The sequence below is a fragment of the Gopherus flavomarginatus genome, chromosome 1 (assembly GCF_025201925.1).
Source record: "Gopherus flavomarginatus isolate rGopFla2 chromosome 1, rGopFla2.mat.asm, whole genome shotgun sequence".
NCBI lineage: Eukaryota > Metazoa > Chordata > Testudines > Testudinidae > Gopherus > Gopherus flavomarginatus.
In genome coordinates, this window is record NC_066617.1 from 89,492,497 (window position 1) to 89,515,486 (window position 22,990).

A 22,990-nucleotide genomic window follows, 5' to 3' on the forward strand; every position below is an offset into this window, starting at 1 on the left:
TCCAAATGCCCTACCCCTAGGAAAGCTAACCCTAGCTCCAAGTTCCCTACCCACAGGAAACCTGTCCCTAGCTTCAAGTGCTCTACCCTGAGGAACCCTAACCTTAGGGCAGGAAGCCCTGCCCCTAAGAGCGCTAACCCTACCTCCAAGTGCCCTACCCATGGGTACCCTAATATTAGGGCGGGATACCCTACCCATAAGAACAATAAACCTATCTCCAAGTTCCCTACCCATTAGAACCCTAACCCTAGCTCCAAGTGCCCTTCTGTTACCTACCCTAACCCTAGCTCCAAGTGCCCTACCCATCAGAACCCTAATCCTAGCTCCAAGTGTCCTTACCTTAATAACCCTAACCCTAGCTCCAAGAGCCCTTCCATAGAAACCCTAACAGTAGATCTGAGTGCCCTACCCATAGGAACCCTAATTCTAGCACCAAATGCCCTACCCATAGGAACACTAACCCTAGGTACAAGTGCCCTACCCTTTTGATCCCTAACCCTAGCTCCAAGTGCCCTACCCTTAGGAACCCTATCACTAAATACAAGAGCCCTACCTATAGGAACCCTAAATCTAGCTCCAAGTGCCCTACCCTTAGGAACCCTAATAATAGCTCCAAATGCCCTACCTATAGGAACCCTAACCCTAGCTGCAAGTGCTCTACCATTCGTAACCCTAACCCTAGCTCCAAGTGTCCTCACATTAGGAATCCTAACCCTAGCTCCAAGTGCCCTACACATAGGAACACTAACCTTAGCTGAAAGTGCTCTACCCATAGGAACCCCAACCCTAACTCCAAGTGCCCTGCCATTAGGAATCCTAACCATGGGGGGGAAGCCCTACTCATAGGAATCCTAACCATGGGGGGGAAGCCCTACTCATAGGAACCCTAACCCAGATCCAATTCCCCAACGCATAGGAACTCTAATCCCAGCTCCGAGTTCTCTAGCCATGAAAACCCTAATCCTAGCTCCACGTGCCCTACCCATAGAAGCCAGAACCCTAGCTCCAAGTGCCCTACCCATAGGAACCATAACCCTAGCTCTAACTGCCCTGCCTAAAGGAACCCTTACCTAAGGGCTGGAAGCCCTATCCATAGGATCCCTAACCCTAGCTCCAAGTGCCCTACCAACTGGAACCCTGACCCCAGCTCCAAGTGCCCTACCAATAGGAACTCTAACCTTAGGGTGTGAAGCCCTACCGCTAGGATCCCTAACCCTAGCTCCAAGTGTGGTACCCTTAGGAACTCTAACCTTAGGGTGGGAAATCCTACCCATAGGATCCTAACCCTACCTACAAGTGCACTACCCATAGGAACCCTAAGCCTAGCTCCAAGTGCCCTACACAAAAGGAACCCTTACCCTAGGGCGGGAAGCCCTCCCACCCGGAACTCTAGCCTTCTCTCCAACTGTCCTACCTATAGGAACCCTAGCCCTATATCCAAGTGTCCTACTCATAAGAACCCTAACCTTAGCTCCAAGATCCCATCCCATAGAAACCCTAATAGTTGATCCGAGTGCCCTACCCATAGGAACCCTAAGTCTAGCATCAAGTGTCCTACCCTCAGGAACCCTGATCTGAGCTCCAAATGCCCTACCCATAGGAACCCTAACCCTAGCTCCAAGTGCCCTAGCCTTGGAAAGCATAACCCTAGCTCCAAGTGTCCTAACCTTAGGAAACCTACCGGTAACTCGAAGTTCCCTACCCTTAGAAACCCTAACCCTAGCTCCAAGTGCCCTATCATTAGGAACCCAAAACATAGCTCCAAGTACTCTCCCCATAGGAACCCTAACTTTAGGGCGAGCAGCCCTACCCATAGGAACCCTAACCCTAGCTGAAAGTGCTTTACCCATAGGAACTCTGACCCTAGCTTCCAGTGCCCTACCAATAGGAACCCTATTCCTAGCTCCAAATGCTCTGCCCTGAGGAACCCTAACCTTAGGGCAGTAATCCCTACCCATAGGAATCCTAACCCTAGGTCCACGTGCCCTATGCAAAGGAACCGTAACCCTAGCTCCAAGTGCCCTACCCTTAGGAACCCTAACCATAGGGCGGGAAGCCATACCCATAGGAACCCTAACCCTAGATCCAAGTGCCCTACACATAGGAACCCTAACCCTATCTCCAAGACTACTACCCATAGGAACCCTAACTCTAGCTCCAAATGCCCTACCTATAGGAACCTAACTCTAGCTCCAAGTGCCCTATCCATAAAAACCCTAACCGTAGAGCGAAGAGACCTACCCTTTGGAATCCTAACCCTATATCCAAGATCGATACTCATAAGAACCCAAACTCTAGCTCCAAGTGCCATACCCGCATGAACCCTAACCCTAGTTCCAAGTGCCCTACCAATAGGAACCCTAAACTTAGGGCGGGATGACCTACCCATTGGAAACCTAACCCTGTCTCCAAGACCTCTACCCATAGGAACCCTCACCCTTGCTCCAAGTGCCTTACCAAGATGAAGCCTAACCCTAGCTCCAAGTGCCCTACCAATAGGAACCCTAACCCTAGATTCAAGTGCTCTTCCCATAGAAACCCTTATAGGGCAGGAAGCTCCAGCCATGTTAACAATTACTGTAGCCCAGCCCTTAGGAATCCTAAACTGTCTCCAAGAGTCCTACCTATAGGAACCCTAACCCCTGCTCCAAGAGCCAATCCCATAGAAACCCTAACACTAAATCTGAGTGCCCTACCCATAGGAACCCTAAGTCTAGCATCAAGTGTCCTACACTTAGGAACCCTCATCCGAGATCCAAACACCCTACCCATAGGAACCCTAACCCTAGCTCAAAGTTCTCTACCCTTAGAAACTCTAACCTTAGCTCCAAGTGCCCTATCATCAGGAACCCAAACCCTAGCTCCAAGTTCCCTCCCCATAGGAACCTTAACTTTAGGGCACGTAGCCCTACCCATAGGAACCCTAACCATAGCTGAAAGTGCTCTACCCATAGGAACCCTGACCCTAGGTTCCAGTGCCCTACCCATAGGAACCCTAACCCTAGCTCCAAATTCTCTTCCCTGAGGAACACTAACCTTAGGGCAGTAATCCCTACCCATAGGAATCCTAACCCTAGGTCCAAGTGCCCTACCCTTAGGAACCCTAACCCTATCTCCAAGTGTCCTACCCATGGGAACCCTAAGCTTAGGGTTGGAAGCCCTACCTATAGGAACCCTAATGCTAGTTCCTCATGCCCTTCCCATCCGAACCCTAAACCTTGCTCGATGTTCCCTAGCCATGGAAACCCTTACCCTAGCTCCATGTGCCCTACCCGTAGGAGCCAGAACCTTACCTCCAAGTGCCCTACCCGTAGTAACCTTAACCTTAACTACAACTGCCCTGCCCATAGCAATCCTTACCTGAGGGCTGGAAGCCCTGCCCATAGGAACCCTAACCCTAGCTCCAAGTGCTCAACCAATAGGAACTCTAACCCTATATCCAAGTACCCTACCCAAAGGAACCCTAATCTTAGCATGGGAAGCCTTATACATGGAAACTCTAATCCTATATTCAAGTGCACTATCCGTAGAAACCTTAAACCTAGCTCCATGTGCCCTCGCCCATAGGGACCCTAACCCTAATCCAAATGCCCTACCCATAGAAACCCTAAAACTAGCTCCAAGTGCCCTACACATAGTAACCCAACTCTAGCTCCAAGTGCCCTACCCAGAGGAACCTTAACTCTAGTTACAAGTGCGCTTCCCTTATGAACTCTTACATTAAGGCGGGAACCCAAACCCTTAGAAACCCTAACCCTAGCTCCAAGTGCCCTACCAATAGGAACCCTAACCCTATATCCAAGGACCCTAGCCATAGGAACCCTAACCTTAGGGTGGGAAGCCCTATCCCTAAGAACTCTAAACCTTCATCCAAGTGCCCTACCCATAGAAACCCTAAAACTAGCTCCAAGTGCCCTACCCATAGAAACCTTATCTCTAGCTACAAGTGCGCTTCCCTTAGGAACTCTAACCTTAGGATGGGAACCCCTACTCTTAGGAACGCTAACTCTAGCTCAAAGTGTCCTCCTCATAGAAACTCTAACCTTAGTCTCAAGTTCCCTACTCTTAGGAAACGAACCTTAGGGCGGGAATCCCTACCCATAGGAACCCTAACCCTAGCTCCAAGTGCCCTATCTGTAGGAACCCTAACCCTAGCTCAAAGTGCTCTACCCTTAGGAATCCTGACCCTAGCTTCAAGTGCCCTACCCTTAGGAACCCTAACTGTACACTGGTAAGCCTTAACCATAGAAACCCTAACCCTAGCTCCAAGTACTCTGCCCTTAATAACCCTTACCCTAGGGCTGGAACCCATACCCCTAGGAACGTTAATGCTAGCTCCAAGTGCCTACTCATAGGAACTGTAACCCTGGATCTAAATGCCCTATCCATAGAAACCCTATCCCTAGCTCCAAGTGCCCTATGCATAGGAACCCTAACAATAGATCCAAGTGCCCTACCCATAGGATTCTTAACCCTAGCTCAAAAGCCATACCCATAGGAATCCTAACCTTCTGGAGGGAAGTCCTACATGTAGGAACCCTAACCCTAGCCCCAAGAACTCTTCCCATAGAAATCCTAACACTAGATCCGAGTACCCTACCCATAGGAACCCTAAGACTGGAAACAAGTGCCCACCTATAGGAATCCTATTCTGAGCTCCAAATGCCCTACCTATAGGAACACTAACCCTAGCTCCAAGTGCCCTACCCTTTGGAACCCTAAACCGAGCTACAAGTGTCTTAACCTTAGGAACCCAAACCCTAGCTTCAAGAGCGCTACCCACCAGAACTCTAACCTTAGGGCAGGAAGCTCTACCCCTAGGAACCTTAACCCTAGATCCAAATGCTCTACTGAAAGCAATCCTACCTCTAGCTCCAAGTGCCCTTCCCATACAAACCCTAATCCTAGCTTCAAGTGCCCTACCCATAGGAACCCTGACCCTAGATCCAAGTACCCTAACCTTAGGAACCCTAACCTTAGTGCGGGATGCCCTACACCTACGAATGCTAATTCTACCTCCAAGTGCCCTACCCATAGGAACCACAACATTAGGGCGGGATACCATACCCATAGGAACAATAACCCTAGCTCCAAGTGCCCTAACCTTAGGAACCCTAACGCTAGCTCCAAGTGCCCTACTCATAGGACTTCTAATCGTAGGAAGTGAAGCCCTACCCATTGAAACCCTAACCCTATTTTCAAGTCCTCTACCCATAGTAATCCTAACTCTAGCTCCAAGTGCCCTACCAATAGGAACCCTAAATGAAGCTCCAAGTGCTCTAACTGTAGGAACCCTAACCCTAGCTCCAAGTGCCCAAACATAGGAACCCTAACTGTAACTTCAAGTGCCCTATGCATAGGAACCGTAACCTTAGATCCAACTTCTCTACCCATAGAAACCCTTACCTTAGGGCGGTAAGCCCTACACATAGGAACAATAACCCTAGCTCCAAGTGCCCAACCCATAGGAACCCTAACCTTAGATCCAAGTTATCATACCTTTAGTCCCAGATTTGGACCTTAGCGTCCAAAATATGGGGGTTAGCATGAAAACCTCCAAGCTTAGTTACCAGCTTGGACCTGGTACTTGCTGCCACCACCCAAAAAATTAGAGTGTTTTGGGGCACTCTGGTCCCCCCTGAAAAACCTTCCCTGGGGACCCCAAGACCCAAATCCCTTGAGTCTCACAACAAAGGGAAATAATCCTTTTTCCCTTCCCCCCTCCAGGTGCTCCTGGAGAGATACACAGATACAAGCTCTGTGAATCCAAACAGAGTGACTCCCCCTCTCCGTTCCCAGTCCTGGAAACAAAAGCACTTTCCTCTTCACCCAGAGGGAATGCAAAATCAGGCTAGCAAATCCAACACACACAGATCTCCCCCTGATTTCTTCCTCCCACCAATTCCCTGGTGAGTACAGACTCAATTTCCCTGAAATTTCCCAGAAAAGAAAACTCCAACAGGTCTTAAAAGAAAGCTTTATATAAAAAAGAAAGAAAAATACATACAAATGGTCTCTCTGTATTAAGGTGACAAAATACAGGGTTAATTGCTTAAAAGAATATTGAATAAACAGCCTTATTCAAAAAGAATACAAATCAAAGCACTCCAGCACTTATGTTCATGCAAATACCAAAGAAAAGAAACCATATAACTTACTATCTGATCTCTTTGTCCTTACACTTAGAAACAGAAGATTAGAAAGCAGAAACTACTTCTCCAAAGCTCAGAGAAAGCAGGCAGACAGAAAACAAAGACCTCAGACACAAAATTCCCTCCACCCAAAGTTGAAAAAATCCGGTTTCCTGATTGGTCCTCTGGTCAGGTGCTTCAGGTGAAAGAGACATTAACCCTTAGCTATCTGTTTATGACACAAGTGTCCTACCCTTCGGATCCCTAACCCTAGCTGCAAGTGCCCTACCCTTCGGAAACTTAAACCTAACTCCAAGTGCCCTACCCATAAGAACTCTAACCTTAGGGTGAGAAGCCCTACTCATTGGAACCCTAACTCTAGCTGCAAGTCCTCTACCCATTGAACCCTAACCCTGGCTAAAGGGCCCTACCCATAGGAATCCTCAGCTTTGCTCCAAGTGCCCTACCCTTAGGAACCCAAAACAAAGCTCCAATTGCCCTACCCATAGGAACTCTTACCTTAGAACAGGAAGCGCCAACCATTGGAACCCTAACCCTAGCTACACGTGCTCTACCCATAAGAACTCTAACCTTTTCTCCAAGTGCCCTATCCATAGAAACCCTAATCCTAGCTCCAATTGCTATTCCCTTAGAAAGCCTAACATTAGGGCGGGAATCCCTATCCTTAGGAAACCTAAGCCTAGCTCCTAGTGCCCTACCTATGGGAACCCATTCCTTAGGGCGGGAAGCCCTACCCACAGGAACCTTATCCCTAGCTCCATAGGAACCCTAAGGTTAGGGTGGGAAGCCTTACCCATAGGAACGCAAAGCCTATCTCCAAGTATGCTACACATAGAAACTCTAACCCTAGCTTCAGGTGCCCTACCCATAGGAACCCTAAACTTAGGGCGAGAAGCGCTACCAATAGTAACAATAACCCTAGCTCAAACTGCCCTACTCATAGGAAAGCTAAGCCTATCTCCATGTGCCCTACCCATAGTAACCCTAACCCTAGCTCCAAATACCCTACCCATAGGAACCCTAACCCTAGTACCAGGTGCGCTACCCTTAGTAACCCTAATCTGAGCTCCAAGTGTTCTAACCTTAGGAACCCTTACCCTACCTCCAAGAACCCTACCCATTGGAACTCTAATCCTAGCTCCAAGTTCGCTACTCTTCGGAAACTAAACTTAGGGTGGGAAACCCTACCGATAGAAACCCTAACCCTAGCTCCAAGTGCCCTACATGTAGAAACCCTAAGCCAAGCTCCAAGTGCCCTGCACATTGGAACCTTAACCCTAGCTCTAAGTGTCCTACCCATAGGAAACCTAACCCCTGCTCCAAGTGCCCTACCCATAGGAACCCTAACCTAATATAAAAATGCCCTACCCATAGGAACACTAACCTTAGGGTGGGAATCTCTACCCATAGGAACACTAACCCTAGATCCAAGATCCCTACTCATAGAAACCATAACTCTAGCTCCAAGTGCCCTACCCTGAGAAACCCTAACCTTAGGGCAGGAAGCCCTACCCATAGGAACCTTAACGCTATCTCCAAGAGACCTACCCATAGGAAACCTAACCCAAGCTCCAAGTGCACTACCCATAGGAACCCTCACTCTAGCTCCAAGTGCCATAACCATAGGAACCCTAAACCAATGGTGGGAAAACCTACCCATAGGAATCCTAAACCTACCTCCAAGTGCCCTACATGTAGGAACCCTAAACCTAGCTCCAAATGCCCTACTCATAGGAATCCTAAACCTAGCTCCAAATGCCCTACCCATAGGAACCATAACCCTAGATCCAAGTGCCCTGCCCATAGGAACCCTAACCCTAACTCCACTTTCCCTATCCTTCAGAAACCTAAGTGCCCTACCCATAGGAACTCTAACCCTAACTCCAAGTTCCCTACCCATAGGAATACTAACACTAACTCTAAGTGCCCTACCCACAGGAACCCTAATCCAAGGGCGGGATGCCTTACCCATAGGAACCATAACCCTTGCTCGAAGTGACCTACCCATAGGAACCCAAACCATATCTCCAAGTGCCCTACCCTTAGGAACCCTAACTTTAGAGTTAGAAGCCCTACCCTTAGGAACCCAAACTGTAGCTTGAAGAGCCCTAACCATATGAACCCTAACCCTAGCTCCAAGTGCCCTACACATAGTAACCCTAACCCTAGCTCCAAGTGCCCTACCCTTAGGGACCCTACTTTTAGGGCAAGAACCTCTACCCATAGGAACCCCAAGATCAGCCCGCAAGTGCCCTACCCTTATGAACCCTAACCCTAGCTTCAAGTGCCCATCCCATAGGATATATAATCTTAGTGCAGGAAACTCTACCCATAGAAATCCTAACCTTATCTCCAAGTGCCCTACCCTTAGGAAAACTAACCCTATCACCAAGTGCCCTACACTTAGGAACCCTAAGCTTAGGTGGGAAGCCCTAACCATTGAAACCCTAACCTTAGCTCCAAGTGCCCTATCCTTAGGGACCTTAACCCTAGCACCAAGTGCCCTACCCTTAGGAACCATAACCATAGGGTGGGAAGCCAAACCCATAGGTAGCCTAAACCTAGCTACAAGTGCCCTACCCACAGAAACTCTAACCTTAGCTCCAAGTGCCCTACCCGTAGAAACCCTTACCCTAGCTATAAGTGCACTACGCATGTAAACCCTAACCTGGGGCGGGAAGCCGTACCCTTAGGAACTCTAACCCTAGCTCCAAGTGTCCTACCCATAGGAACGCTTTCATTAGGATGGAAAGCCCTACTCGTAGGAACCCTAACATTAGCTCCAAGTGCCCTACCCATAGGAATCAAAACCTTAGGGCGGAAGCCCTAAACTTAGGAACCCTAGCCCTCTCTCCAAGTGCCCTAAATATAGGAAGCCTAACTATAGTATCAAGTAACCTACCTCCTTAAGGTTAAGGAGTCCTAACCTTAGGGCCGGAAGCCCTACCCATAAGAAAGCTAACTCTAGCTTCAGGTGCCCTATCCATAGGACCCCTAACCCTAGCTCCTAGTGCCCTACCCCTAGGAATCCTAAATCTAGCTCCAAGTGCCATACTCATAGGAACCCTAATCCTAGTCCAAGTGCCATAACCTTAGGAATCCTAAACTCAGGGTGGGAAGCCCTACCCATAGGAACCCAAACGCTAACTCCAATTGCCCTTCCTATAGGAATCCTAACCCTAGCTCCAAGTGCCCTACCCTTAGGAACCCTAACCTTAGCTCCCAGTGCCTTACGCATAGGAACCCTAACCTTAGGGCGGTAAGCCCTACCCCTAGGAGCCCTAACTCGAGCTACAAGTGCCCTACCCATAGTAAATCTAACCCTATCTCCAAGTGCCCTATCCGTAGGAACCCTAACCCTAGCTCCAAGTGCCCTACCCAGAGGAACTCTAACCTTAGCTCCAATAGCCCTTCCAATAGAAACCCTAACCCAAGAACCAAGTGCCTTATCATTAGGAACCGCAACGTTAAGATGGGAAGACCTACCCATAGTAACCCTAACCGTAGCTACCAGTGCCATACCCAAAGTGATTCTAACCCTAGTTCTAAGTGCCCTACCTGTAGGAACCCTAACTCTTGCTCCAAGTGCCCTACCCATAGGAACCATAACCCTGTGGCATGAAGCCGTACCCCTAGGAACTCTAAACCTAACTCCAAGTTCCCTGCCCATTGGTACCCTAACCCTAGTTCCCAGTGCCCTAACCTTAGGAATCCTAACCTTAGGGCGGGAAGCCCTACGCACACCCTAGCGCCAATTTCTCTACCCATAGGAATCCTAACCCTAGTTCCAAGTGCCCTACTCATAGGAACCCTAACCCTAGCTTCAAGTGCCTTACCCATAGGAACCGTAAACCCATCTAGAAGTGCCTTACCCATGGGAACCCTAAGCCTAACTCCAGGTGCCCTAGTCTTAGGAACACTAACCTTAGGGTGGGACACCTACTCCTAGGAACCCTAACCCTAGCTCCAAGTGACATAGCCATAGGAATCCTAATCCTAGGGCTTGAAGCCCATCGCATAGGAACCCTAACCCTAGTTCTAAGTTCCCTACCCATAGTTATCCTACCCCTATCTCCAAGTGCTCTACCCATAGGAATCCTAACTGTAGTTCCAAGTACCCTACCCTTAGGAACCCTAACCCTGTGGTATGGCACTTGGATCTAGGTTAGGGTTCTTATGGTTAGGGCTTCCCGCTGTAGGGTTAGGGTTCCTAAGGGTAGGGCACTACGAGCTATGGTTAGGTGTCTTATGGGTAGGGCTTCCAGCCCTATGGATAGGATTCCTATAGGTAAGGTACTTGGAGCTAGGTTTTAGGATTCCTATAGGTAGGTTTCTGCACCCTAGGGTTAGTATTCCTAAGGGTAGGGCACTAGGAGCTAGGATTAGGGTGCCTATTGCTAGGGCTTCCTGACTGAGGGTTAGGGTTCCGAAGGGTAGAACACTTTGAAGTAGGGTTTGGGTTCCTATGGGTAGGGGTTCCCGCCCTATGGTTAGGGTTCCTATGGGTATGGCACTTAGAGTTAGGGTTAGAGTTCCTATGGGTTCGGCTTCTTGCCCTAGGATAAGGGTTCTTATGGGTAGGGAAAGTTGAGCTAGGGTTAGGGTTCCTATGGGTAGGGCACACTACCCTATGGTGAGGGTTTCTAAGAGAAGGGTACTTGCAGATAGGGTAAGGTACCATATGGGTAGGGTGCCCCACCCTAGGGTTAGGGTTCCTATGGGTAGGGGACTTGGAGCTAGCGTTAGGGTTCCTACGGGTAGGGCTTCCCGCCCTAAGGTTAAGGTTCCTATGAGTAGGGCACTTGGACCTAGAGTTAGAATTCCTATGGGTAGGGCACTTGGAGCTACATTAAGGTTCCTATGGGTCGGGCTTTCTGCCCTAAGATTAGGGTTTCTTTGGCTAGGGATCTTGGAGCTTGGGTTACGGTTCCAATGGGTGGGGAATTTACAGTTAGGATTAGGGTTTCTAAGGTTAGGCCTTCCCGACCTTGGGTTAGGGTTGCTATGGGTAGTGCACTTGGAGCTTGGGTTAGGGTTCTAATGGGGAGGTTACTTCGAGCTAAGATAAGGTTTCCGATGGGTAGGGCACTTGGAGATAGGATTAGGGTTCTTATGGGTTGGTTACTTGGAGCTAGGGTTAGGGTTCCTAAGGGTAGGGAACTTGGAGCTAGGGTTAGGGTTCCTGTTGGTAGGGCACTTGGAGCTACGGTTAGGGTTCCTATGAGTAGGGCTTCGCACCCTAGGGTTATGGTTCCTATGAGTAGGGCTCTTGGAGTTTGAGTTAGGGTTCCTATGGGTAGGGCATTTGGAGCAAGGGGCTGGATTCCTAAGGGTAGAGAACTTGCAGCTAGGGTTAGGGTTCTTATGGGTAGGGCACTTGGAGTTAGGGTTAGGTTTTCTGGGGTAGGGCTTCCCACTGTACGGTTATGGTTCCTATGGTTAGCGCACTTTGGTCTGGGTTTATGTTTGGTATGGGTAGGGAACTTGGAGCTAGGGATAGGGTTCTTATGGGTTGGGCACTTGGAGCTAGGGTTAGGGTTCCTATGGGTAGGGCACTTTGATCTAGGGTTAGGGTTGCTATGGGGAGGGCACTGGGAGCTTGGATTAGGTTTTCTACCCATAGGGCACATGGAGCTAGGATTAGGGTTCCTACAGGTAGGGCACTTGGAGGTAGGATATGGGTTCCTACGAGTATGGTACTTGGAGCTTTTGTTAGGGATCATCAGGTAGGGCACCTGGAGATAAGGTTAGGGTTCCAATGGGTAGAGCTTCCCGCCCTAGGGTTAGGGTTCCTAGGTGTATGGCACTTAGAGCTAGGGTTAGGGTTCCTATGGGTAGGGCTTCCGGCTCTAGCTTTAGTGTTCCTACAGGTTGCGCATTTGTAGCTAGGATTAGGGATCCTATGTGTAAGCCACTTGGAACTACAGTTAGGGTTCCTATGAGTAGGGCAGTTGGAGCTAAGGTTAGTGTTCCTATGGGTAGGATACGTGGAATTAGGTTTCGGGTTCCTATGGGTTGGGCTTCCCGCCCTAGGGTTAGGGTTCCTATGGGTAGGGCTTCCGGCCCTAGCTTTAGGGTTCCTACAGGTTGTGCATTTGTAGCTAGGATTAGGGATCCTATGTGTAAGCCACTTGGAGCTACGGTTAGGGTTCCTATGGGTAGGGCAGTTGGAGCTAAGGTTAGTGTACCTATGGGTAGGATACATGGAATTAGGTTTCGCCCTAACCTTAGGGCGGGAAGCCCTACCCATAGGAACCCTAACGCTAGCTCCAAGTCCCCTATCCATAGGAACCCTGACCCTAGGGTGAGGCACCCTACCCATTTGGTACCTTACCCTATCTGCAAGTACCCTTCTCTTAGAAAACCTCACCATAGGGTTAGGGTTCCTATGGGTAGGGAACTTGGAGCTAGGGTTAGAGATCCTATGTGTACATTGCCCTGCCATACGGTTAGAATTCCTATGGTCAGGGCTTCCTGCCCTAAGATTAGAGTTCCTATGGGTAGGGCACTTGGAGATATGGTTAATGTTTCTATGGATAGGGCTTCCTGCCTTAAATTTAGGGTTCCTCTGGGTAGGGCACTAGGTTAGGCCTCCTAAGGGTAGAGATTCCCACTCAAAGTTCTGGGTTTTTTGGGTTGGGCATTTGGAGCTTGGGTTAGGGTTCCTATGGGTAGGGCACTTGGAGCTAGGGTTAGAGTTCCTAAGGGTAGGGTACTTCGAGCTAGAGTTAGGGTTCCTAGGGGTAGGCCTTCCAGCCCTAGGGTTAGGGTTCCTATGAGTAGGACACTTGGAGCTATGAATAGGTTTCCTATGGGTAGGGCACTTGGAGCTAGGTTTAGGGTTCCTAAGAGTAGGGCATTTGGAACTAGGGTTAGGGTTCCTATGTGTACGTTGTACTGCCCTAGAGTTATGGTTATAGTTACCCACACTATTGTTAGGGTTCCTAAGGTTAGGGCACTTGGACAAGTGTCAGGGTTCTTATCGGTAGGGCTTCCCGCTCTAGGGTTAGGGTTCCTATGTGTAGGGCTCTTGGAGCTTCGGTTAGGGTCCCTATGTGTCGGGTAGTTGAAGCTAGGTTTAGGTTTCCTATGGGTAGGGCATTTTGAGCTAGGGTTAGGGTTGCTACAGGGAGGGCACTTGGACGTAGGATTCGGATTTCTATGCATAGGGCACCAAGAGCTAGGGTTACGGTTGCTACGGATACGGCACATGGAGCTAGGGTAGAGGTTCCTACGGGTATCATACTTTGAGCATTTGTTAGGGATCCTGGGGTAGGGCACTTGGAGCTGGGGTTAGGTTTACTATGGCTAGGGCTTCTCGCCCTAGGTTTAGGGTTTCTAGTTGTATGGCACTTGGAGCTAGGGGTAGGGTTCCTGTGGGCAGGGCTTCCCACCTTAGGGTTCCTATGTCTAGGGCACTTGGAGGTAAGATTAGGGTTCCTAAGGGAAGGGCACTTGGAGCTAGGGTTAGGGTTCCTATGGGTAGGGTTTCCCGCCCTAAGCTTAGGCTTCCTATGGGTAGGGTACTTGGAGCTACTGTTTGGGTTCCTATAAGTAGGGCATTTGGAGCTATGATTAGAGTTACAATGAGTAGGGCACTTGGAGCTAGGGTTAGAGTTCCTACGGGTAGAGCACTTGGAGCTAGGGTTAGGGTTCCTAACGGTAGGGGACTTGGAGCTAGGTTAGGGTTCCCATACTTAGGGCTTCCCGTCCTAACGTTATAGTTCCTGTGGGTAGGTCAGTTGCAGCTAGGGTTAGGGTTCCTATGGGTAGGGCACTTGAAGCCAGGTTTAGGGTTCCTACGGGTAGGGCACCTAGAGCTACTGTTAGGGATCCTACATGTAGGGCACTTGGAGCTATGGTTTGAGCTCCTAAAGGTAGGGCACTTTGAGCTATGGTTATGGTTCCTATGAATAGGGCACTTGGAGCTAGGGTTAGGGTGCCTAAGGGTAGGCACTTGGAGCTTGGATTAGGATTCCTATGGGTAAGACTTCCCGCCAAAGGGTTAAGGTTCCTATGGGTAGGGAATTTGAAGCTATGGTTAGGGTTTCTAAGGGTAGGGCACTTAGTGCAAGGGTTAGGGTTCCTAAGGGTAGGGCACTTTGACCTAGAGTTAGGGTTCCTAGGGGTTGGGCTTCCCTCCCCATTGTTACGGTTCCCAAAGGTGGGGCACTTGAACCTAGGGTTAGGGTTACTAGGCAGAGAGCATCCCGTCCTAAGATTAGGGTTTCTATGGGTAGGACACTTGGAGCTAAGGTTAGCGTTACTATTGGTAGGGCACTTGGAGCTTGGGTTAGAGTTCGAATGGGCAGGGCACTTGGAGATAGGGTGAGGGTTTATATGGGTAGGGTAGTTGGAGCTTGGGTTACTATCCCTAAGGGTAGGGCACTTGGAGCTAGGGTTAATGTTCCTATAGGCAGGTCACTTGGAACTAGGGTTATGGTTCCTAAGGGAGGGCACATGGAGGTAGGGTTAGGGCTCCAATGGGTGGGGCACTTGGAGCTAGGGTTAGGGTTCCTATGGATAGGATTTGCCATCCTAGGCTTATGGTTCCCACGGGTAGGGCACGTGGAGCTAGGATTAGAGTTCCAATGGGTCGGACTTCCCTACCTAAGGTTAGGGTTCCTAAGTTTAGGGCACTTAGAGCTAAGGTTAGGGTTATTATTAGTAGGTCACTTGGAGTTAGGGTTGAGGTCCTATGGGTATATCATTTCGAGCTAGGGTTAGGGTTCCTATGAGTAGGGCAGTTGGAGGTAGTATTAGGGTTAGAATAAGCAAGGCACTTGGAGCTAGGGTTAGTGTTCATAAAGGTAGGGCACCTGGAGCTAGGTTTAGTGTTCATAAAGTTAGGGCAACTGGTGATAGGGTTAGGGTTCCAATGGCTAAGGTACTTGGAGCTAGGTTTAAGGTTCCTATGGGTAGGGGTTCCCGCCCTAAGATTAGAGTTCCTCATGGTAGGACACTTGGAGCTTGGGATAGGGTTCCTAAGGGTAGATCACTTGGAGCTCGGGTTAGGGATCCTAGGGTAGGGTACTTGGAGATAGGGTTAGGGTTCCTATGGGTATGGCTTCCCACCCTAAATTTAGGTTTCCAATAGGTATGGCACTTGCAGCTAGGGTTAGGGTTCCTATAGGTAGGACACTTGGAGCTGGGTTAGAGTTCCTAAGGGTAGTGCACATTGAGCTAGGGTTAGGGTTCCAAAGGGTGGGGCACTTGGAGCTAGGGTTAGGGTTCTTAAAGGTAGGGATTCCAGCCCTACTGTTAGGATTGCGATGGGTAGGGCACTTGGAGCTATGGTTAGGGTTCCTATGAGTAGAGTTTCCCATCCTAGGGTTATGGTTCCTACGGGTAGGGCACTGGGACCTAGGATTAGAGTTCCTATGGATAGGCCACTTGGAGGTAGGGTTAGGGTTCCTAGTGGCAGGGATTCCCAACCAAATGTTTGGGTTCCTAAGGTTAGGGCCCTTGGAGCTACGGTTAGGGTTCCCACGCATAGGGCACTTGGAGCTAGAGTTATGGTTCCTATGAATAGGGCACTTGGATCTAATGTTAGGGGTCCAATGGGTAGAGCACTTGGAACTAGTTTTAGGTTTCCTATGAGTAGGACTTCCCCACCCTAGGTTTAGTGTTCCTATTGGTAGGGCCCTTGGACCTAGGGTTAGGGTTCCTATGGATAGGGGATTTGGAGCTAGGGTTATGGTACCTAAAGGTAGGGCACTTTAAGCTAGGTTTACGGTTCCTAAGGGTAGGGCTACCCGCCCTAGGGTTAGTGTTCCAACGAGTAGGGCACTTGGAGCTAGGGTTAGGGTTTGTAGGGTGAGGGCTTCCCACCCTATGGTTAGGGTTCCTATCTGTAGAGCACTTGGAGCTAGGCTGAGAGTTCCTATCAGTAGAGCTTCCTGCCCTAGGGTTAAGGTTCTATGGGTAGGGGAATTGGACCTAGGGTTAGGATTCCTAGGGGTTCGGCTCCCCCCCCTAAGGTTAGGGTTCCTCAGGGCAATGCACTTTGAGCTAGGGTTTGGGTTTTAACGAGTAGGGCATGTGAAGCTAGGGTTAGGGTTCCTATGGGTAGGGCATTGGGAACAAGGGTTAAGGTTCCTATGGGTATGCCACCTGGAGTTACGGATACGGTTCCTAGGGGTAGGGCTTCCCACCCTAGGGTGAGAGTTCCTATGGGTAAGACACTTGGAGTTAGGGTTAGAGTTCCTAAGAGTAGGGCACTTGGAGCTAGGATTAGGGTTCCCATGGGCAGAGAACTTGGAGATAGAGTTAGGGTTCCAATGGGTAGGGTAGTTGCAGCTACGGTTAGTGTTCCTCTGGATAGGACACCTGGAGATAGGGCTAGGGTTCATAATGGTAGGGCACTTGGACCTAGGGTTAGGTTTTCTATGGGTAGGTCAGTTGTAGATAGGGTTAAGATTCCTATGGGTAGGTCCTCCCGCTCTAGGGTTAGGGTTCCTACAGGTAGGACATTTGCAGCTAGGGTTAGGATTCCTATGGGTAAGGCACTTAGAGCAAGGGTTAGGGTTCAGAAGGGTAGAGTATTTGCAGCTAGGGTTAGGGTTACATTAGGGTTTCTATGGGTATGGCAATTGGAGCTAGGGTTAGGAGTCCTATGGGTAGAGTTTCCTGTCCTATGTTTAGGGTTCCTACGGGTAGGGCATTTGGAGCTAGAGTCAGGGTTTCTAGTGATACGGATTCCAGCCCTATGATCACTGTTCCTACGGGTAGGGCACTTGGAGCTAGGGTGAGGGTTACTACGGGTTTGGCACTTGGAGCTAGGATTAGGGTTACTATGGGTAGGGCTTCTTGTCCGAAGGTTAGGATTCCTATGGGCAGGTCACTTGGAGCTAGGTTAGGGTTCTCATACTTAGGGCTTCCCGCCGTAAGGTCATGGTTCCTAAGGGTAATGCACTTTGAGCTAGGGTTAGGGTTCTTATGGGCAGAGAACTTGGAGCTAGGGTTAGGGTTCCTATGGGTAAAGTTTCCTGTCCCATGTTTCGGATTCCTACGGGTAGGGAATTTGGAGCTAGGGTTAGGGTTTCTAGGGGTACAGATTTCAGCCCTAGGATTACTGTTCCTACGGGTAGGGCACTTGGAACTAGGGTTCAGGTTCCTACGGGTAGGGCAGTTGGAGCTAAGGTTAGTGTTCCTATGGGTAGGGCACTTGGAGTTAGGGTTACGGTTCCTATAGGTAGGGCACTTGGAGCTATTGTTAGGGTTCCTATGGGTAGGGATTCCCGCCCTAAGGTTACAGTTTCTAAGAGTAGGGGACTTGAAGCTAGGGTTAGCATTCCTATGGGTAGGACAGTTGGAGCTAGGGTTAGGGTTCCTATAGGTTGGACTTCCAGCCCTAGGGTTAGGGTTCCTATTGGTAGGGCACTTGGAGGTAGGATTAGAGATCCTATATTCACCTTTCCCTGTATTGGCGGTAGGATTCCTATGTTTAGGGCTTCCCGCCCTATTGTTAGGGTTCCTAAGGTTAGGGCACTTGGAGCAAGGGTTAAGATTCCTATCGGTAGGGCATTTGGAGCTAGGGGTGGGTTCCTAAGAGTAGGGCACTTGGAGCTAGGGTTAGGGTTCTTAAGGGTAGGGCACTTGGAACTAGGGTTAGGTTTTCTAGGGGTAGGGCTTCCCACCCTATTGTTAAGGTTCCCACGGGTGAGGCACTTGGACCTCGCCTTAGAGTTTTAGGAGTAGGGCTTCCCGTCCGAAGATTAGTGTTCCTATGGGTAGGGAACTTGGAGCTAGGTTTAGCATTCCTATCGGTAGGGCACATGGAGCTTGGATTAGGGTTCCAATGGATAGGGCACTTGGAGCTAGGGTTAAGGTTCCTATAGGTAGGGCACTTGGAGCTAGGGTTAGAGTTCCTAAGGGTGAGGCACTTGGAGCTAGGGTTAGAGTTCCTGTGGGTAGGTCACCTGGAGCTAGGGTTAGGATTCCAACAGGTAGGGCACTTGGAGATAGGGTTTGGGTTCCTATGGCTAAGGTACTTGGATCTAGGGTTAAGGTTCCTATGGGTAAGGGCATTTGGAGCTAGGATTAGGGTTCCTATGGGTAAGGCACTTGGAGATAGTGTTAGGGTTCTTATGGGAAAGGCTTCCTGCCCTAAGGTTAGATTTCCAATAGGTAGGGCACTTGCAGCTAGGGTGAGGGTTCCTATGGGTAGGGTTTCCCATCCTAGGGTTACTGTTCCTACAGGTAGGGCACTTGGAGCTAGGGTGAGGGTTCCTAGAGGTAGGGCTTTCCTATCTAAGGTTAGGGTCCCTAAGGTTAGGGCACTTGGAGCTAAGGTTAGAGTTATTATGGGTAGGTGGCTTGGAGCTACGGGTGAGGTTTCTATGGGTAGATCATTTTGAGCTAGGGTTAGGGTTCCTATGGGTAGGGTTTCCCTCCCTAAGCTTAGGCTTCCTATGTGTAGGGCACTTGGAACTAGGTTTTGGGTTCCTAAGTGTAGGGCACTTGGAGCTAGGGTTAGAGTTCCTGTGAGTAGGGCACTTGGATCTATGATTAGGGTTGCAATGAGTAGGGCACCTGGAGCTTAGGCTAGAGTTCCTAACGGTAGGGTACTTGGAGCTAGGGTTAGGGTTCCTAAGGGAAGGGCACTTGAAGGTAGGGTTAAGGTTCCTACATGTAGGGCACTTGGGGTTTGGATTAGTGTTCCTATGGCTAAGGTACTTGGATCTAGGGTTAGGGTTCCTATGGTTAGGGGTTTCCACCCTAAGATTAGGGTTCCTCATGGTAGGGCACTTGGAGCTAGAGTTAGGATTATGAGGGGTAGGGCTTCTCGCCCTAAGTTTAGGTGTCCTAAGAGTAGGGCACTTTGAGCTAGGGTTAGGGATCCTATGGGCGTGACGTTCAGATATCAGGTTAGGTTTCCAGTAGGTAGGGCACTTGCAGCTAGGCTTAGAGAAGGGTTAATGTCTCTTTTACCTGTAAAGGGTTAAACAGTGAACCTGCAACACCTGACCAGAGGACCAATCAGGAGACAAGATACTTTCAAATCTCGGTGGAGGGAAGCCTTTGTTTGTGTTTTTTGGGTTTTGCTTTGTTCTCTCTGGGTCCTGAAAGGGACTAGACGTGCAACCAGGTTTCTTGCCAGTCTCCCTGCTACAGTCTCTTATATATTCATAATAGTGAGTATTAAGTAGAAAAGGCGGTTATAGTCTTTTGATTGTTTTCTGTATTTGCAAATGTGTATTTTGCTGGAAGTATTTTAAATTGTATTTTGCTGGAAGTATTTTAAATTGTATTTTGCTGGGGGGGGGCGGGGGCGGGGAGGCTTCTCTCCAGTGTCTATAAGCTGAAAGACCCTGTAACTTTTACCATCTAAATTACAGAGACAACTTTTCCTATTTTTCTTTCTTTTTCTTAAAACTTTTGCTTTTTAAGACCTGTTTGATTTTTTCCCCTTGTTGAGGCTCAAGGGAATTGAGTTTGTACTTACCAGGGAATTGTTGGAGACAGGGAGAGAGAAGGGAGGGGGGAAAGGTGGAATCCCTTTGTTTAGGTTCACGGAGCTTGAATCTGTCTATCTTTAAAGGATAGCCCAGGGAGGGAACGCCTGGGAGGGGGAGAGAAGAGAGAGAAAAAACCTGATTTCTCTGTATTATGATTCAAGGAGTTTGAATCACAGTGATCTCCTAGTGTACCCAGGGCGGGAAAGATCTGGGAGGAAGAAAGGAGGGGAAATGGTTTATTCTCCTTTGTTGTGAGACTCAAGGAATTTGGGTCTTGGGGTCCCCAAGGAAGGATTTAGGGGGGACCTGAGTACCCCAAAACACTATATTTTTGGGTGGTGGCAGCTCATCAGCTCTAAGCTGGTAATTAAGCTTAGAGGAATTCATGCTGGTACCCCATCTTTTGGACTCTAAGGTTCAGATTGGGGAATTATACCATGACAGTCCCGCTTTCAGGTTATGTTTCCAGTAGGTAGGGCACTTGCAACTAGGGTTAGGGTTCCCTTGGGTAGGGTGCTTGGAGATAGGGTTAGGGTTCCTACGGGTAGGGCACTTGCAACTAGGATTAAGGTTCCTAGGGGTTGGAGTTCTCTCCCTAAGGTTAGGGTTCCTAAGCGTAGAGCACTTGGAGCTATGGTTAGCGTTACTAAGGGTAGGGCACTTTGAGCTAGGGTTAGGTTTCCTATGGGTAGGGCACTTGGAGCTAGAGTTGGGTTCCTAGGGTTACTGCTTCCCGCTCTAAGGTTAGGGTTGCTAAGGGTAGGGCACTTGGAACTAGAATAAGGTTTCCTATGGCTAGGGCACTTGGAGCTAGAGTTAGGGTTCCTATGGGTAGTGTACTTAGAATTAGTATAATGGTTCCTATGGGGAGGGCACATTGAGCTAGGGTTAGGATTCCAAGGGGAAGATTTTCCTGCCATAAGGTTATAGTTCCTATGTGTAGGGCACTTGGAGCTAGGGTTTGGGTTCCTAAGAGTAGGGCACTTGGAGCTTGGATTACGGTTCCTATGCGCAGGGCTTTCTGCCCTAAGAATAGGGTTCCTAAGGATAGGGCACTTGAAGCTAGGGTTAGGGTTCCTATGGGCAAGTCACTTGGAACTAGGGTTAGGATTACTATGGGTAGGGCTTCCCACCCTAAGGTGAGGGTTCCAAAGGGTAGGCACTTTGAGATACGGTTAGAGTTCTTATGGGTAGGGCACTTAGAATTAGAGTTAGGGTTCCAATGGGTAGGGCTTCCCTCCCTAAGGTTAGGGTCCTATGTGTAGGGCATTTGGAGCTAGGGTTAGGGTTCCTAGGGTTATATATTCCTGCCCAAAGGTTATAGTTTCTAAGGATAGGGCACTTGGAGCTAGGGTTAGGGTTCCTATGGGGAGGGCTTCCCGCCCTAAGGTTAGGGTCCTATGCATAGGGCACTTGGAGCTAGGGTTAGGGTTCCCACAGGTATGGCACTTTGAACTAGAGTTAGTGTTCCTATGGAAAGGGCTTCCCACCCTCAGATTAGGGTTCCTATGGGTAGGGCACTTGGCTCTATGGTTAGGGTTCCTAAGGGTAGGGCTTCCCATCCTACGGATAGAGCACTTAGGGTTCCTTTTGTGGGGCACTTGGAGCTAGAATTAGGTTTCCTACGGGTAGGACACATGGAGCTAGGGTTAGGTTTCCCATGCGTAGGGTACTTCGATCTAGGGTTAGGGTTCCTATGGTTAGGGCACTTTTAGCTAGGGCTAGGGTTCCTATGGGGAGGGCACTTGGAGCCAGGGTTATGGTTCCTATGGGTAGGGCACTTGGAGCCAGGGTTTGTGTTCCTATGGGTAGGGAACGTGGAGCTAGGGTTAGGATTCCTATGTGTAGGACTTCCAACCCTAAGGTTAGGGTTCCTAAGATTAGGGAACTTGGAACTAGTGTTAGTGTTCCTGTGGGTAGGATCTAAGGGTTAGCATTATTATGCATAGGACTTCCTGTCCTAGGTTTAGGTTTCCTAAGGGTAAGGCACTTGAAGCTAGAGTTAGCATTGCTTTGCGTAGGACTTCCCATCCCAGGGTTAGGATTGCTATTGGTAGGGCACTTGGAGCTAGAGTTAGAGTTCCTATGGGTAGGGCACTGGGAGCTAGGGTTAGGGTTCCTATGGGTAGGACACTTGGAACTAGAATTATGGTTCCAGTGGGTAGGGTTTCCCACCCTAAGGTTCCTAAGGGTAGGTCAATTGGAGCTAGGCTTACGGTTCCTATGGGTAGGGTACCCCTCCCTAGGGTTAGGGTTCCTGTGAGTAGGGCACTTGGAACTAGGGTTAGGGATCCTATAGGTAGGACACTTGGATCTAAGGGTTAGCATTCCTAGGCATAGGACTTCCCGTCCTATGGTTAGAGTTCCTAAGGGTAAGGCCCTTGGAGATAGGGTTAGGGTTCCTATGGGTAGGGCACTTGGAGCTAGGGATAACTTTCCTAAGTGGAGGGGACTTGGGGCTAGTGTTAGGGTTCCTATGGGTAGGGGACTTGGACTTCAGTCTAGAGTTCCTAGAGGTAGGGCAGCAGGAGCTAGGGTTGGGATTCCTATGTGTAGGGCACTTAGAGTTAGTGTTAGGGTTCCTACGGATAAGGCGCCCCACCCTAGGATTAGGGTTCCTTAGGATAGGTCACTTTGAGTTAGGGTTAGGATTCCTATGGGTAGGGCTTCCCGCCCTAAGGTTAGTGTTTCTAATGGGACTGCACTTGTAGCTAGAGTTAGGGTTCCTCTGGGTAGGGAACCCCGACCTAGGGTTAGGGTTCCTATGCGTAGGGCACTTGGAGCTAGATTCACGGTTCCTATGGGTAAGGCTTTCTGCCCTAGAGTTAGGGTTCCTATGAAAAGGCACTTGGTAATAGGGTATGGTTCCTATTGGTAGAGCGCCCCTGTCATAAACAGATAGCTAAGGGTTAATGTCTCTTTCACCTGAAGCACCTGACCAGAGGACCAATCAGGAAACCGGATTTTTTCAACTCTGGGTGGAGGGAAGTTTGTGTCTGAGTCTTTTGTCTGTCTGCCTGCTTTCTCTGAGCTTTGGAGAAGTAGTTTCTACTTTCTAGTTTTCTGTTTCTAAGTGTAAGGACAAAGAGATCAGATAGTAAGTTATATGGTTTCTTTTCTTTGGTATTTGCATGAATATAAGTGCTGGAGTGCTTTGATTTGTATTCTTTTTGAATAAGGCTGTTTATTCAATATTCTTTTAAGCAATTGACCCTGTATTGTGTCACCTTAATACAGAGAGACCATTTGTATGTATTTTTCTTTCTTTTTATATAAAGCTTTCTTTTAAGACCTGTTGAAGTTTTCTTTACTGGGAAATTTCAGGAAAATTGAGTCTGTACTCACCAGGGAATTGGTGGGAGGAAGAAATCGGGGAGA